Consider the following 15,589-nt stretch of genomic DNA (forward strand, 5'->3'; position numbering starts at 1 on the left):
AAAAAAAAACGGGGCGGAGGCGGTGCGAGGGCGGCCCCAGGAGTGAAACCCCAAGGCTTCCATTTGGAGCCCCTTTCGCCCGCCCGGCTGCCCGCCCAGGGGCCCAGCGGAGCTCTCGCGCGTCTGAGCCCCTGGATCAGCTGGGCTGGGGCCCACGCGTGTCCCCTGCCCCACTGCCTCTCTTTAACTCGAGTGTGTGGATGGCACCCAGGCGAGCTCCGGCGCCTGCCAGTTTGGATGGCTTGCAAGGACCGCTTATCAGTTCCTGGGTCCGCTGGTGGCTGAACAGGTCAAGCCAAGCAGCTGCCCGCATGAGCGCAAGGCGTCCGCTCCCGGCTAAGGAACACTCGACCAGCTGCGGGGAGGGGGCGGCGCGCCTGGCGTAGCTATCCAGTGGTTTTGGACTTCACCTTCCAGCATTTCCCGCCACTGGCCATGCTGGCAGGCGCTTCTGGGAACTGGAGTCCAACGCATCTGGAAGCCAGCCTTCTGCCCGTTGCTCCTGTGAGCAACCAGATGTCGGAGTGGACGGACCTGTCCTCTGGCCAGGGATGTGGCTGCTTCCTTCCCGGGAGTAGCCTCCCTTTGTCCCTCCAGTTTTTACCGAGCATTTCCTCCAGCATTTCTCCCGCTGTGATTCCCAGATGCCTTGGATTGCAAGTCCTGTTATCCCCAGCCATCCTCATAGTCGTGGTCTGATCTTTCTGGAATGCACCAGCGTGGGACTGGCTGCTTTTTGTGGTCTCTTGTGTCACTCTTTAATGATTTCTCTGTGCAGTTTCCATCCTTTTGAACCCACAGAAAATTCAGCCTTTCAGTAAAAGGTGGAGCCATATTAAAGTATTACACCGATATTGCACTTCCAAGGAATTTCAGGGGAAACATGGAGATCTCCTTGCCCCCTCTGATTTTGCACTCACAACAAGATTGGTTGGGAGAGTAAGTCTGGTTCCGGATTGCCCAGGGACCTCATGGCTGAGCAGGGATTTGAACCTGGATCCTCCAGTGCCTCTCCAAGGACTCCTGGATTGGGACTGCAGCCATGGATGCTTCAGAGTGCCGCTGTTCCATATTTCTGGGAACTGTGGTTTAGATATATGCCAGGTCATCTCAGGCAAATGTCCTCTTGCAGATGTTTGCCACTGCACTCCAGATGTCTATCACATTCCAGATGTTCTGTTCATGCCAAGGGTGCCAAGCAGGAAAGGACTGGCTGGTTGCCAGGTACCTATATTGCAATGTTCTGTCTTAAACTGACGCTCCCTCCTCCTTCCTTAAGTGGCAAAAGTGAAGAATCGTACGATCCCTTAGGTTATATGTGTATCAATGGTTGGTATAAAATTGAGGTAGCAATTCTAACCCCTACCTGAAGGTAAATATTATCAAACACCCTAGAACTTCCTTTGGAGTAGACATGCCTAGGATTAGACTGCAAATTCTGGTGCTTTAAAATTTAATAAACAAAACAAATGTTGTGTGCCAAATTATACGTAACACATGGCACATTCTTAAAGTTGTAAGAAAAATGTAAGCAAAAGTGATGAGAAAGTAAGCATTGTGTACAGTTCATTTCTCCCAATGTCTCCATTGATTTCCAGGGCATTACTATTTCTAGAAATTGTACATCTTTAGCTGGGATGTTAAAACAGATGGCGAAAACCAGAAAAGGGTGTCTCACCGTAATTTTCTGGCTGCTTCCTCACCCGGGATCCAGGCTTTTTCCTCACTGCTAAAACCAGGGCAGCATTTTTCTCTAGTGTAGCCACTGATCCTTCAGCTCTAATACCTCGAAGCACTTGGTACGCGGAATCTCATTGCATAATGAGGCAAAACTGCAACTATGGCGAAAGGTCGGGAGGGGGCAGCGAGCCCTGGTGAATTTGGAGGGGGTGCACTCAGTGCTTTCCCAGGGTCGTGATCCTGCCACACACTGGCTCGCAAGCAAGAGCTGCTCTCCATTCACTGCAGGGCCTGGCATCTCCGCAGCCATTTCTGTCATGGATCTTATCATTTCATAAAGCTCACAATATGAACTGGGCTGCCAGAAATGAAGGCTGTAACAGTGCCTTTCATTTGCCAACCTGCTGTTTTATTTCTCCTTCATGGGGGGTGAGGAGGAGGAGGAGGAGGAGGAGGAGGAGGAGGAGGAGGAGGGGAAGAAGAGCTACCCGGTTTGGTTGTGTTAGGAGCCATCCAGCTGGAAGCACCCCGAAGTTTCTTCAAAGTTTCTGCAAGCCCCTCACCTGCTCCTCTGCTAAGGCGATGCACGCCAGCCTCTGTCCTCAGTGCCCATCTGCATCCCACACAGTACAAACCAGCCAGAAAACAATGACTATCCATGTGACATCAAGAATGGCAACGCTCAAAAAATGGAGGGGAACATTTCTCTCTCGCAAGCTGATCTTGGAGTGGCTGTTGTGGAGCAAAGGAACAAAAAGGGGACAAGAACTAGATGCCACGGAGCAGACGTCCGCGAGCATGCTCAGCTCCATCTCCTGCCACTTGGATCAGAATTATGAGATGCTTAACTGTCTATATGAATTAGCTCACCTGCTGCTGAGGTATTTGTGCTTTCAGCAGTTGTTTTCTGAATGGCCACAGAAATGATCTCTGTACTTCCGTCCTCTCCAACTGCATTTCATTTATCTCCAGCCTACTGTTTACTCAGCGCATCTGATGAAGTGCACTCTAGTCCACAGAAGCACTTGCCAAAACATCCATTAGCCATTAAGGTGCTGCGAGACTCCGGGCGCTTCCCCTGTGCAAGTGTTTCACTGTGCAGTTGCCGTGCCTCGCGCACCGCATTTTCCCGGGGTGGCCGAGGGAGGCAGGCTGAGGCAGCCGCCACGCGCAGCACCCCTGTGCTTCCCCGGCACCGCTTGCTGACAGTTTTAAAATAATGGCCAGATGTTGCATTTTCGCTCTGATTTCCTCTGGCCTCGTGACTTACTCTCCGCACGTCCAAGGGGTGTGTGTGTGTGTTTGCCATCTGAGGCCAACACTTCAGTCAAATGGGTTCTAGTCCTTAAAAGCTTCTCGCAGAGTGCTTTACCATTAAATCATCATCATCATCATCGTGATTAATATTGAAATATGCTAAGGGACCCCTGGGATGGGGACCCACATTGCAGCAGCTTTTTGTGCTGCTTCTCCGCCTTCTGTCCATTAGGTAACCGTCTAGAATGGGGCAACAGGCCCTGAACTTCCCAGGTCTTTCCTCTTATCTGCGGCTTCTGGGGCTGTTTGCTGAGCTCCTTTGTGCGCTGCTCATGTGAGGCCCAGCACGTTGTGGGGCGCATTCCACAGGAGCTTGCGGCAGCTTCCCGCAGGGTCCTCCACAAGCTGCAGGACGCGCCCTGGGCTTTGCGGAGCCACTGTCTGTCGCTGGCTTGCTTGCATTCTTGCGAAAGGGTCCTGTGAGAGACAATGCCGATCAAGCAGCCTGGCCTGGGCACCCAAACAGCTGGCTTACAGGCTGGGGACTCTGGAAATCAATGCATTCATGTTATGCTAAGGAGCTCCCAGAAATGATGTGAAACCCCAGCTCACCCTTAGCCTACACAGAGCGCCTATATGTTAAGTAGCTTCCTTTGAAGCAGAATAAACAGGTGAAAGATTTGCAATGCTGCTCCAGGTACTGGCTGAAGTTAAGGAAGTTTCTTGAGCCCTGTGGGAAAGCAGGGGAGGTCGCAGAAAAAACTGCCAGCTAAATTAAGTGGTCAAAATTAGAGCTAATATCCAGATGGAGTAACCATCCAGATTATTATCTTTCATGTCCTGTTGGCGATTATCATTCATTACATTTTTATTCCATTTTTTTCTCCAAGGAGCTTAGGGTGACACTTCTTCCTTAATTTTATCTTCACAACAATCCTGCAAGGGAGGTCAGGCTGAAGGAGCTGTTGATTGGCTTCTGTGAATGCTAATGGTTAAGCCTCAGTCTTTTCCATCCATCAGACATTCTGTCCACAGTACCATGATGCCTAAGTCTTTATTTTTAAATATGGTTTCTATTTTATATTTAGGTCAATCATTAGGAAAAATTTTCCTAACGGTTAGAAAATCAGCCATAATGAGAAAGTGCCAAAGGAGATTTCTCTGAGATTTAATCCTGTCTGTGAATCAAACTGGAGTTAAGGTTCTAAAGAAAGAAAACAGTAGGGCTTGCTTCACAGTGGTCAGATTTGTGATGAATTGATATTGCTGCCATTAATGGCAACTTTCAAATCTGCGTCACCCTTTCTGATTCGTTCCTTCAAACTTTGGCTCCATTAATTTTGTCTGAGGCTTGAGTCTATTTTTAGAAAGTTAAAAATAGTTTGGGAGTTGCCAGTTAGTTTTGGTCTGTCAGAGGCAGGAATGGATTTCTGGAGAACATAAAGACATCCCGCTCAGCTACCCGGGCTCGGCATTGTGCACACTTCATTGTGCCCATGAAGAGATTCCTGTAACCAGGCTGAGGCGTGTCCACAGATGGAGGTCCCATCCTGCGGGAGGCCCAGTGCCGGCCAGTTCCTGTTGTGTCATCGGGCAAACAGCCCAGCTGATTCCCAGTACATCATCTGCCTGGGGCCCAACCAGGTAATGCCCTGTACGCGTGTCAATTTGCACAGGTTGACCTCTAAATCACGTTTGCTGGGGTGGCTCGTAAGACTGCCACCGAGCACCCGTTCCCTCTGGTCGGGGGGTGGGGGGGTCCTGAGCAGGGCACAATTTCAGCAGAACTGGACTGTGACGGTTGCTTTAGTACGCACAATGCGCAGTCCAGCTGCGATGATGCCAAGTGCTTCTGTCGTCGGAAGCTCATTCGTCTCGCGATACGTGAGCAGTGGTGCCCAGGTGGGGGACCCTGGCCGTTTGCCCAAGAGCCCTGTCCTTGCCCCCCACGTTGAATCCCGGACCGGCAGAGCAGCTCTGCCCTGGAGGGCTGCGGCCCCCAGGAGTCCTCCGTGCCTGCCCCAAGACCAGCCCCGCCACGCCTCCTCCACAGCCACGGGCCCTGCCCCCCTGAAGCCGCACCGCCCCAGACCTGGCATGGGCCGTTTCCCCTTGGCTGAGTTCAGCAGGAGCCCCTGCCCAGCTTGCCACCCGGTGGGGCTCCGCCCCCAGCTGAGCGCACCCCAGAGGGTAACTCCGCGTCGGCCTGTGCGGTCGCCCATCCCTGGTGCCCAGGCCGTGCACGGAAAGTGGAGAGAAAGAACGTGTCACGAAACCGCTGCTCGTCAGCTCCCTGCTAGAAACTCGAGCCCCCTCGCGAGCTTCCTCCGCCCAGAGGGAAGCAGGCAGGGCTGCAAGGATGCTGCGAGTCCAGATGGAGCAGCACTTTCCCTGGGCGCAAGAATGAGGAGCAGGCTGCCATTCTATGGGGGCCTCAGGAGAAGGCAAAGCTCCCTGGAGGAATCAACCGTGCCAGGGAAAGGCGACGACAGAAGAGGAAAAGGAGGACCAGATGTGAGCCGGATCGACTCCATGAAAGATGCTGCAGCCTTGACTTCACAGGAGCTGAGCAGGGCTGTGGCGGAAAGGGAATTCTGGAGGGCTTTCGTTCATAGGCTTGGCAGTGTACAACAGCCCCAATATATACACATATATGCACATATATATTGTATGGAGAGGTGCAAGAAACACCTGTGCATTGGGAGTGAGACAGGGAACAGCTGGAAAGGAAGCGGGGCTGAGGTAGGCAGGACCTGATGGAGGAATCTGAGCACAACCTGTGCTCTGCTTTGGTACAGACAGGGCAGCGCAGGTGTCTCGCAGTGAAACCAACCGTGCAGCTACTGCAGTGCAGTTCCAAAAGCAACTCCACACAAAAGCAGCGGCGGCAGCTTGAAGAAGGAGGCCATCCATGCAAACTGTGTGTGTGTGGGGGGCACCTTTCCCCCCTCACCCCCCCACTCTGTTTGGCTGCAGTTGGGGAAAATCAACAGAGCCGAGAGCAGAATCACAGTCTGTTATCCTTTGTTTGTTGACTTTCATTCAGTTCCAGCACTGGGCTTATTTGCTCTAGATTATGCCATAATCAGAGTGGGTGATAGCGCGGGAAAGACAATGCCCTGCTCTGCAGCACTCCAGGAGCGATAAGGTGGCCGATATCAGCAAGGAGCCTGAGACAAGACTACGGACAGCGATCGGTGCTGGGGATGCCTGAGCGCTTGGGCCATTCATTCATTGCTCTGCTTTTAATGGGCTTCTGTTATGTTTTAATTCAGGCCTTCTTGTTAGGCAGGATGTCAAGAAATGAAAGCACACAGCTGTGCGAAAGGAGTAACCGGCAAGTCTTGCACGCGGGGTCAGATTGCGCAGCGCACGGCTCCCGTTCTCTGCTCGGTGCGCAGTGTCCCTCCTGGAGGTAGTCTTGCACCTGCTCAGCTTGTGAGGCCAGGATGCGCTGCAGTGCAGCGACGGACATGCTGGGCTGCAGGTTGGCTGAGAAAGGAGGCATTTCAGTGAGTGCACAACAGTCCGTGCTCAGATAGGTAGCCTCCCCGGGCCTGTGTGCAGAGCAGGCAACAAACCCCTCCCTGCAAACCCCCCGAACCAGGGGGAGGCCTTCCCACTTCACACGTGGTGCTGACCAGTCAAGTGCATCAGCCGGGAGGTTCCAGGTGGGCAGTTAGGTCTTGTCCTCAGACAAGCAAACGCTACCGAGAAAGATGCAGCCCACCGGTGGCAGTGATGTGGGGATCTGTATGGACGGGCACGCCCAGCGCATTGTGCAGTGGACCTCCATACCCAGTTTAGGCCTGGTTCTCAAAAAGAAGCAAATTCAGGGGTGAGTCTCTTCCTGGATGGGCCACTGCAAATCGCTGGTGGAAGAGCACTGAATATTCTCCATACCCCTGCATGGAGGAATTAAAAGATTGGCAAGGCTAGCGAATTTGCTGTGCCTGGCCCTTGCTTTGCCACAAACCCTGCCATGTGCAGCGCTGGGAACAAAATATGGCCGCACTTGTGTGGAGGGCGCTGAGCACTGAACACGGCAGTATCGGTACCATTCTCTAGCCCAGTGAGCTCAGGGCTGAGCCTTCTGCAGGCTATTCCAGCCCTTCGGATTTGAATCGATCCCTTTCCTGCAAATGCAGCACTGGACTGAGCCAGGAGCCGGAAGTGCCGCTGGTGCATTTCGAGTGGAAGTTCTCAGCACCCCCACTGCATTTGCACAGATTCCCCTGACACGCTGTGCCCTCTTGCACACCCATGCCCAGTCACCCTGATAAAATGTCCTGCGGAAAGGATTACCCTGACAGGGCAGAGTTGCTGGAACAGCACCACAGTGGCAGGCAAACAATGGGGCTGAATGGCTGTCCTTTTATCTGTCCGGCATTGTTTTCCCTCAGGGTCATTTATCCCTCCAGATTCTAAGAAAGCCCTGAAAAACTGGATTCCTTGGCTGCTGCGGCCAACCAGGCAGGAAAAGAAAGGCCTGGAGGGCTGGTGGGGTGCAGCCCAGCCAGGGAGCTCTGGCACCAAAGCAGGGGCTGCGTGGCAAGGGGGAAGGCTGGACCCTGCTGTCTGAGGGGCTGGGAGGGCACTGCATGGCTTTTGTTCTTGGAGGGAGCGTCTCTGCAGCCCCAAGGCAAAGTTACCCAAGTTGGCTTCTCTTGCCTCTCCTTCCTTCCTTCCTTCCTTCCTTCCTTCCTTCCTTCCTTCCTTCCTTCCTTCCTTCCTTCCCTCCCTCCCTCCCTCCCTCCCTCCCTCCCTCCTTCCTTCCTTCCTTCCTTCCTTCCTTCCTTCCCTCCCTCTCCCATCATCTAAAGTTATCTCCAGATTAGCTGCTATAAAGGCTGCCCAGTTTCTCCCTGCATCTCTTCTCAAGGCACTTGTCTGATTCACCCAGGACCAAGAAGGGGCTGAGGAACACCGGCACTGCAGCCTTTCAAAAAGCACCCGTTGCTGGCTTGTGTTTCCAGAGGTCCTGGGCAGCTCCAGGTGAAACCTGAAACCACCACACTCCAGGGCAAGCCCAGCCTGGCTGTCTGTGAATCCCACCCTTTCGTCTCAAGGCTCTGGCCAGGCAGGCACCGGAGCGCCAGCCTCCTCGCAGCAGCCTTTGCCCCAATCCCCCGCCCACAACCGCCTCTTGCCCGAAGGCTCTGGCGGACCTTTGAGCTGGCCTTGTAAAGGCGTCACATTGATCCGGATATGGGTTCTTTCTGGTGTCTGCTGCAGCTTCCTTTGCATTTAGGTAGCAGGTGCGTTGGCCGAGATGTGGACCCAGGGGAACGCTGGAGGAGGGCCACTCGGAGAGGGGTGTGGCGAGTCAGTGGGCAACTGTTGGCCACACAATTTCCAGGCTTTACGCAGAGCAAGTGAAGAGCCCCGGGGCCCCAGCAAGAGCAGAGCCAAAGCGCTGGGTTTCCGGCTGCTCCCGGGGGCACCCGGAGGAACGAACCAGAGCTTGCAGGTGAACCAGCCGCGCTGGAGCCTGGGGGTGGCAGCCACCAGCACGGCGCAGGCCCCCCATCTGCGGCCAGCGGGATGCAGCAGCAGCAGCCACCACCACCGCCCTTTGCTGGGAAGCTGTGGGGGGCCGTGGTGACGGGAAGCGCGCGGTGCCCTCTCCTCAAGCTGCGCTGCCCAGCCTGGCGCTTGACTCCATGCGGAGGAGCCCCCTCCACCTGGTGCCCTTCGGATGCGAGGGGCTACAAACCCCCTCATCAGGAGCCACGTTGTGCTGGTGGGGGTTATGGGTTTTGTCATCCAGCACCGCTGGGTCAGAGGGCTAGATGAAGATCAGGAAGTCCCAGGCCACTGACCCCCGTCAGTCACTGGGTGACCGTGGCCAGCCACTTGTGCAGAATACGGCCAGAATCTCCTTCCTAAATTAAGAAGCAGGACGATGTGAGAAGCTGCAGCATATGCAGAAGACTGTAACCCGTCAGCCAGGTGGTTGTTGCTGTTTTAACTTATTGGATTTATATGGCACCCTACTAGCCATAGGCTCCCTGGGCGGCTTACAGCCTATTAAAATCCACAAACCGCGGTTACCCATCTTGCTGCATTCCGGCATGTATTTCCAGAACAGACAAACATCTGCACCTCCTTTCGCCCTTTGGTGTATGGGCATTTGCACTCACCCGTTGCCTGGTTCTGCCCTCCTCTGCCTCGGCTGATGGAGCACCGCACCAGCTCCAGGACCACCACTATCACCAGACCAACCAACCACCAGATCCTGGGCGTGCAAAGGTGGCCGGGAAAGGAAGCGCATATTCGTCTCTCCACAACAGGCGAGCATCTCTTCCCGCTTCGTATGGTGCTTATTGGCCTCCTTCCAGAGTCACATTTTCACCTTTGTTTCCCATCATATGGCGCAATGTAGGGCCTGTGAAGGAAACGTTGCCCTACACGCACAGGCTTCCCCATGGTCAGTAACAGATCATAACTCTCTCTCTCTCTCTCTCTCTCTCTCTCTCTCTCTCTCTCTCTCTCTCTCTCTGTGTGTGTGTGTGTGTGTGTGTGTGTGTGTGAGAGAGAGAGAGAGAGAGAGAGAGAGAGAGAGAGAGAGAGAGAGAGAGAGAGAGAGAGAGAGAGAGAGAGGGAAAGACAGACAGACAGAGCAAGCAATGCCAGGGGGCTTAATTCCATTGATCTGAATACACAACTCTGTCTCCCGACCTCCTTTCCTCTTCCCGCCTCCAGCGTTGCCCCCAGGTAGAATTTTAATCACAGGAAACAGATATAGTGAGGAAGTGGAGCAGGAGGGGGGGGCGCTGCATCACAGCCCCCGCCTGTCAGTGAAAACACTTCATGGCTTCCTGTTATTGTAGCCCCAATTGTGCCATGACATCATTTCAGGCCCTCCGAGGAGGAGGAGGAGGTTGAGGAGGAGGAGGAAGAGGAGGAAAAGGCAGCCTTCCCGGACCGCCCCTGAGCTCAATGGGGGAATTTTCAGCCCTATATGGCAGCGGAGCTCAGCACATCCCAACCACTGAGCAAAAGCCTGCATCGCCAGAGTTTTCTTGTTCTTGGCAGTGCTGAAATTCCACAAACAGGAAAATCTGCTTCTACTTTTCCTAAAGGGAGCCGGTTAGCCGCATGAAACGCGGGCAGCTGGAACCGGAGTGGAGAGAAGTCTTGGAAGGAGGATGAGCGGGAGGGAGGGCAGTAAGGCTTGCCCCACCTCCCTCCAGTTGTGCGGGGAGGCTTAGCCCTCCGACTGGGGAGGAGCGGCAGAAGGAGGCGGCGCAGCCTCACCCACATCGCAGCTCCAGCGCACCGCGGGGCACGTGGGGCTCCCCAGGTTTTGAGACCCAACCCAGCGGTGATCCAGGCCGGATAAGGAGGCCCTTATGCCTTGTGCTTTCCCTCCAAGAAGGGCAGGCCTTTCCTCCACCCGCTTCCTGCTTGCCAGGGAGGAATCAGCTGCACCTTCCAGATGCCTCCCAGCTCCTCATCCCGCCCAGACTGGGGAGCGCCCTGTGCAGGTAACTGCTTGACTGCAGGGAGTCTCCCTGCCCCGGCTTGTTCGCTGTGAGGGAGGGCACGGCAGGCCCCAAACATTTTCCTGCTCCCCTGAACCTGGGCATCCGTTGCTCCCAAAGCACTTTTTCCAAGGGGTTTGCAGCCAAGAGGGGCTCATTTCACCCCTCCACGAATATTGCAGAAGCACTTCTCTCCCGGTACTTTTCTCGCAGGGCAAGGCAGCTCCTGGGGCCTTTGTCTCAGAACATCCCAGAGGAAATGGTACAAGGGAACTGAAGAAGGTGCTTCAGCTGAAGCAGTCTGGCTGAGCAAGGAATCAGCTGGTTTTGCCTGCTGTGAAATTTTGACTGATCCTTGCCATGGTTTCAGAACCGAGACACATTTAATGCTGATCTCTGTTCCGGCCGCCTGGGCTCGCATGTTCCAGCTGCTCTAGTGACAGCCCCGGCACTCAGCTGCAGGAGTTCCCACGGGCATTTTCGCTCCTCCTCTGGGCTCTGTGGTGGCTGGGCTTGCCCAGCGCAGGCAGCACAGCCCAGTGGGTGCATCCTCGGCTTCACTTCCCTGGGCAAATCAGCAGCCCATGCGGTGCCCAACAGCAGGGAGCCGGCTTCCGCGAAAGACGAAAAATAAACATGGAGTTGTTTAGAAGTGACGGGGGAGACCCGGAATGAACCAAGAGAAGCTCTTCCCTGCTGAGAGGAAGGAAAGCTCCATTTCCAGCTGGGGTTCTGAAGCGGTGCATCTTCCTAAGCAGAGAGGAGTTGCATCTTCTGGCCGTTTGTGGCTCGAAGTCATCAGGTGCTTCCATGCCAGGAGTGGTCAAGAGATATTGCCAGTGATTAACATTCCACGGGGTGGCTTAAGCACGCACAGCGCGATCCTAGGCAAGCTTGCTTGGAAGGGGTTCCTTGTGCGTCCCACCTGCTTCCTCTGGGGAAAGGGGGTTTTGATGACTGGCTGTCAAAGCGCCACGTCCCTTTTCAATGAGGGCTTTGACAGGGCAAGGGGCGGTTTTTGATGGGGATATAAAGAGATGGCTGTCAAAACCTCCTCCCCAGAAAAAGGTAGGGTGGGATGTGGTGTTGCGCTTTCCTGAGCAGCTGGAATCCTGGGGGAAAGTGCGAACTGCCTTGCTCAGGGGGCAAGAGAAAGCAAAGGAAATGGAATTCCTGTCTGGAGCCTCTTTGTCAGTGTTCGTGGTCGGTAGCTGCAATATTTCAACGGCAGAAATGCCCTGGGATGCAATCCCAGACGAAGCATCAGATAAAATGCACAGATGCATGTCAGGCATCATTAGGAAAGGCACTGAAAATAAAGCTGTCACGATTGTGCTCCCCTTATGTAAGTCTATGGTGTGACCATATTCAGAATCCGGTGTGTAGTTCTGGTCACCACCCTGACAATGAACAGAAAAGGCTCAGTATTGTCTGTGGCCTGCCTTCCTTTTCACCCAAACATGGAAATCGCACACTTTGAATGGGGAACTGGCACATTTTCCAAAAGACCATTGACAGAAACGTCTATTTTCTAGAGGTGTGGTATTAAATCGTACTCTCCTGATACAACCACAGGTTCAAGGATTTATTCACCATTTTTCAGAAACAGTGCAGCCCCGTTTGTCTTCAGGGTTGTGAGCAGGGTGAGCTTGAATGACTGACAGATGGAAGCAAATGCCGGCAAGGCTCCTCCTCCTCCTCCTGAGGAGGAGGAGGAGGAGGAGGAGGAGGAGGAGAGCCTCTTTGCTGGCAGGCTGCGCCCTCTGCTGGGAAAAAGTGTCCATGCTCTTCGAAAGTGTTGTTCGAATCGGGAAAGTGGCAAACCGCACAGCTTTCCGAGGGCTGGTTCTTCGAGCTGCTCCTTGATGAAGGGTGCAGTTCTATGCACCTTGGGGCAGGAAGCCCTCAACGCAGCTGGCGGAGTGTGGTCTGCCCGAATAGTCGTAGGGCTGCGCCGTGAAGCGGCAGGCAAAATTGCAGGCAGCCTGCCATGCTGACGGTTATCGCCACCCCCGGGATGCTCTTCCTGCTCTGCTCCAGTCACACCAGTGGGTGTGACATTGCTGCCAAGGGGAGGGGAGCGGCCACTTTACACTGAGCACCCATTTGGGAGAAGAACAGAAGTGAAGAAACTCTTTAGAAGGAATTCCGCAGTTTATTAGATACTAAGTGTTTCTTCATTTTAGGGCAGGGTTCTCTTTCTTGGCTTTGTTGCCCTGTTGCCAAACTGGCACGTGTGCTTCGCTCGCTTGTGCATTGGCATTTTGCCCCTTGGACGGGGCTGCTTTCTCCCCAGGGCCTCTTGCGCTGTGGGAACGAGCTCCCTTGCAAGCACGCCTTCCCTGACACCCCCAGGGAGGTTGGCCCAACGGCTGCTCCTGCTCCGACCCCTCTGATGGGAGGGCTTTGTCTGAGAGGCGCTGGCTGCGGCTGAATGCCTGGCCTGCAGTAGCTTCTAGTGAATGGAAGTGTATGTTAATTGCCCGCCTTGGGAATGGAAAGAATCTGTCCCGGGAACAGCAAAATAGTGACTGGATCACTGGAGGGGACAACAGACAAAGTGAAGGGAGGAGGTTTGGGAAGGTTCAGTTCCTTTGTGCGTGTTTGTGTATCCTTTGTGTGCAAAACTAGCTCATACCCTGGATTCTCAAACTTGGAAGGCTCCACTTCTGAGCTTCAGCTTGGAAGCTTCTCTGGAAGCCCTGGGGCCCAAACGGAAGCCAGCCTTCCCTTGGCATTTCCAAGCAGGGCCTCCCACTAGCTTGCCCTGCCCTGTGGCTCTTGCCAGTACAGAGCTAAGGACTGCTGATTTTTAGATGATTTCTGGGAATAATTAATGTGTGTGTGTGCTCAGATTCCTTCTCTCTGCCCCTAACCACCCCCCCCCCACCCCCAAGTCAGTTTTCTGACCGTGGAGAAGCTGATGGAGCAGCCCTTTCCACACTGGCTGCAAGAGACAGGAGGAGATGTGGCGTGTGCACCTCCGTTTCCAGCCTCGGTTCTCAGAATCCAAAGTATACCGTGGCCCCATGATGCTGCACAGGGGCCAAAGGACTGCTTTTCTTGCTATGCAAAGCTTTAAAGGCGCCATAGCACTAGATACATCTTCAGACAAAAAGGACAATGGAAATAGAAATGATAAAACTTTGTTTTACATATATACTTGGCAATGATGCAACGAAAGACACATTGTCTAGCAAAAAGAGCTATCTTGCAATGAGAGTGTTTGCATTAGAAATGCCTTTAAATGAGAATATATTATTTCTTAGCAGTTATGAAAACTTCACGTACAGAAACAAAAAAAGCAGTTAACATGGTTCTGCATGTCTAAACTGAAGAAACCATACAACCTGCACAACGTCTGTGTGATGAGTGCATAAAACGTTTTCCCCCTCTCCCGAGTATTTCTTCGCAAAGTTATCAACCTCAAAAACAGCTGCATGCTACTTCTGCAACTGGGAATGCAGCCCAAAGTTTCTTTCTGATGAGGAGATGATTGGGATGGCGTGAATGGCCTGTATTTGAATGCACGGATCAGTGCATGGGAGCCAGTGCGGCGCGTTGGCTTACACATTGGATTGAGATTTGGGAGATCCAAGTTCTATATGGACAAGAACAGCTGCCTGTCTCAAGCTTGTGAGGGAGAGGAAGTAGGAAATGGGCCAGAGCAACTCATTGAGTGGGGACAATATTGGGCAGGGCTGATCGCTGAAATAGCAGAGTTTTCCTCTGGGGCCCAGGAACATGGATCTCTGTGATCCGTGAGGACACAGCGCCTTCAGGGGAGCGTGCATGCCAAGGCAGCTTATCAGGAAACTTGGTATGCACAAAGAAACCCACCCATTTCTGCAAATCCTCCTTCCTTTTCCTGGAAAGCAAGTGACACTTTTGCATCAAAATTCCTGGCTTGTCTTGAATTCCTCAGGTATTTCGACTGGCCTGAAACCTCTTGATAGGCTTAAACATTTCACATTAGATGTGTGGAACATCCTGGCAACCTAACAATGGTAGAGGTAAAACACTAACTAGAAATATTTGTGACATCATTGATAGCTTTTGGGGTTACCTTGAAAGGATAAAGCCAGTGTGGTGTAGAAGTTAAGAGCATGGGACTGGGACTCAGGTGATCCGGGTTCGAGTCCCCGCTCGGCCATGGAGCCAGCTCGGTGCCTTTGGGCCAGTCGCAGACTCTCAGCCCAACCTACCTCACAGGGTTGTTGTTGTGGGGATGAGATGGAGGAGGAGAATGATGTAAGCTGCCTTGAGCCCTTCGTAGGAAAAAGGCAGGATATAAATCAGAAAAAGAAAAAAAAACTTCCTGCCAATAAGTCACCTAAGGAAGAAATGCCAAGTTTCTTGGCAAAAACTTGAACCAATAAAAACCTGGTGGACACTGTGGTTGTCCTCGCCTTCTTGAAGTGCAGTGGCTCTCACTGGCTTGCACGTGCTTATCAAGGGAGAGCATCTGGCTACCTTTGCTCTGCAAAGCTTTGAGGACTGCCTGAACATTCGGATGTGCAAATGCATTTCCTCTGCGGAAAGCCATGGGGCAGCACCCCCCCCCCCCCGTGGGAAGAAATGAGGAAGCGTCCGTCTGACAAGCACGCTTTACACACTTCCAAAACACTCCTAAACATCCAGCCATTTGAACGTGTTGCTCGTCCTTTCTCCCAGGGCTTCTCCTCCACTCTCCCAGGCTGAGCTTGCCTTGTGCTGCCTCATCCTCTAAGTTTGCAGGAGCTAAGCAAGTGGGAGGCAGCCGAACTTGTTCTCCTGGCCCTGCTCCGGACGCTCTGGCACAGGCCGCCTCTGCAACTTTTGCCTGCCGTTCTGTGGGCAGCTCCTCGTGCCCTCGCAGCCCAGGAGCCGGGCTGCGTGTGCCTTGCTGCACCTCGCCCTGCGAGCCGCTCGACTCGCTCAGACCTCCCTCCCGCCCGCCCGCCTGCCCGAGGCACAGCCCCTGGCGCAGCTCACCTCCTCGCAGTGGAGGCGGCCGTGGGTGGCCGGAGCAGGGACTGGGGAGAGCAGGAGGCAGCGAGGGACAGGACCAGTTGCATGAAAACAGGATGCCTGGTGGCCCATGTCCAGGCCTGGAGCCCTGCTGTGCCAGCAAACAGCGCCAGCCAATCCGGCAGAGATGGCTCCCCAGCACTGCCTCCCTCACC

Source organism: Varanus komodoensis, unplaced genomic scaffold (genome assembly GCF_004798865.1).
Source record: "Varanus komodoensis strain SLA01 unplaced genomic scaffold, ASM479886v1 scaffold31, whole genome shotgun sequence".
Classification (NCBI taxonomy): domain Eukaryota; kingdom Metazoa; phylum Chordata; class Lepidosauria; order Squamata; family Varanidae; genus Varanus; species Varanus komodoensis.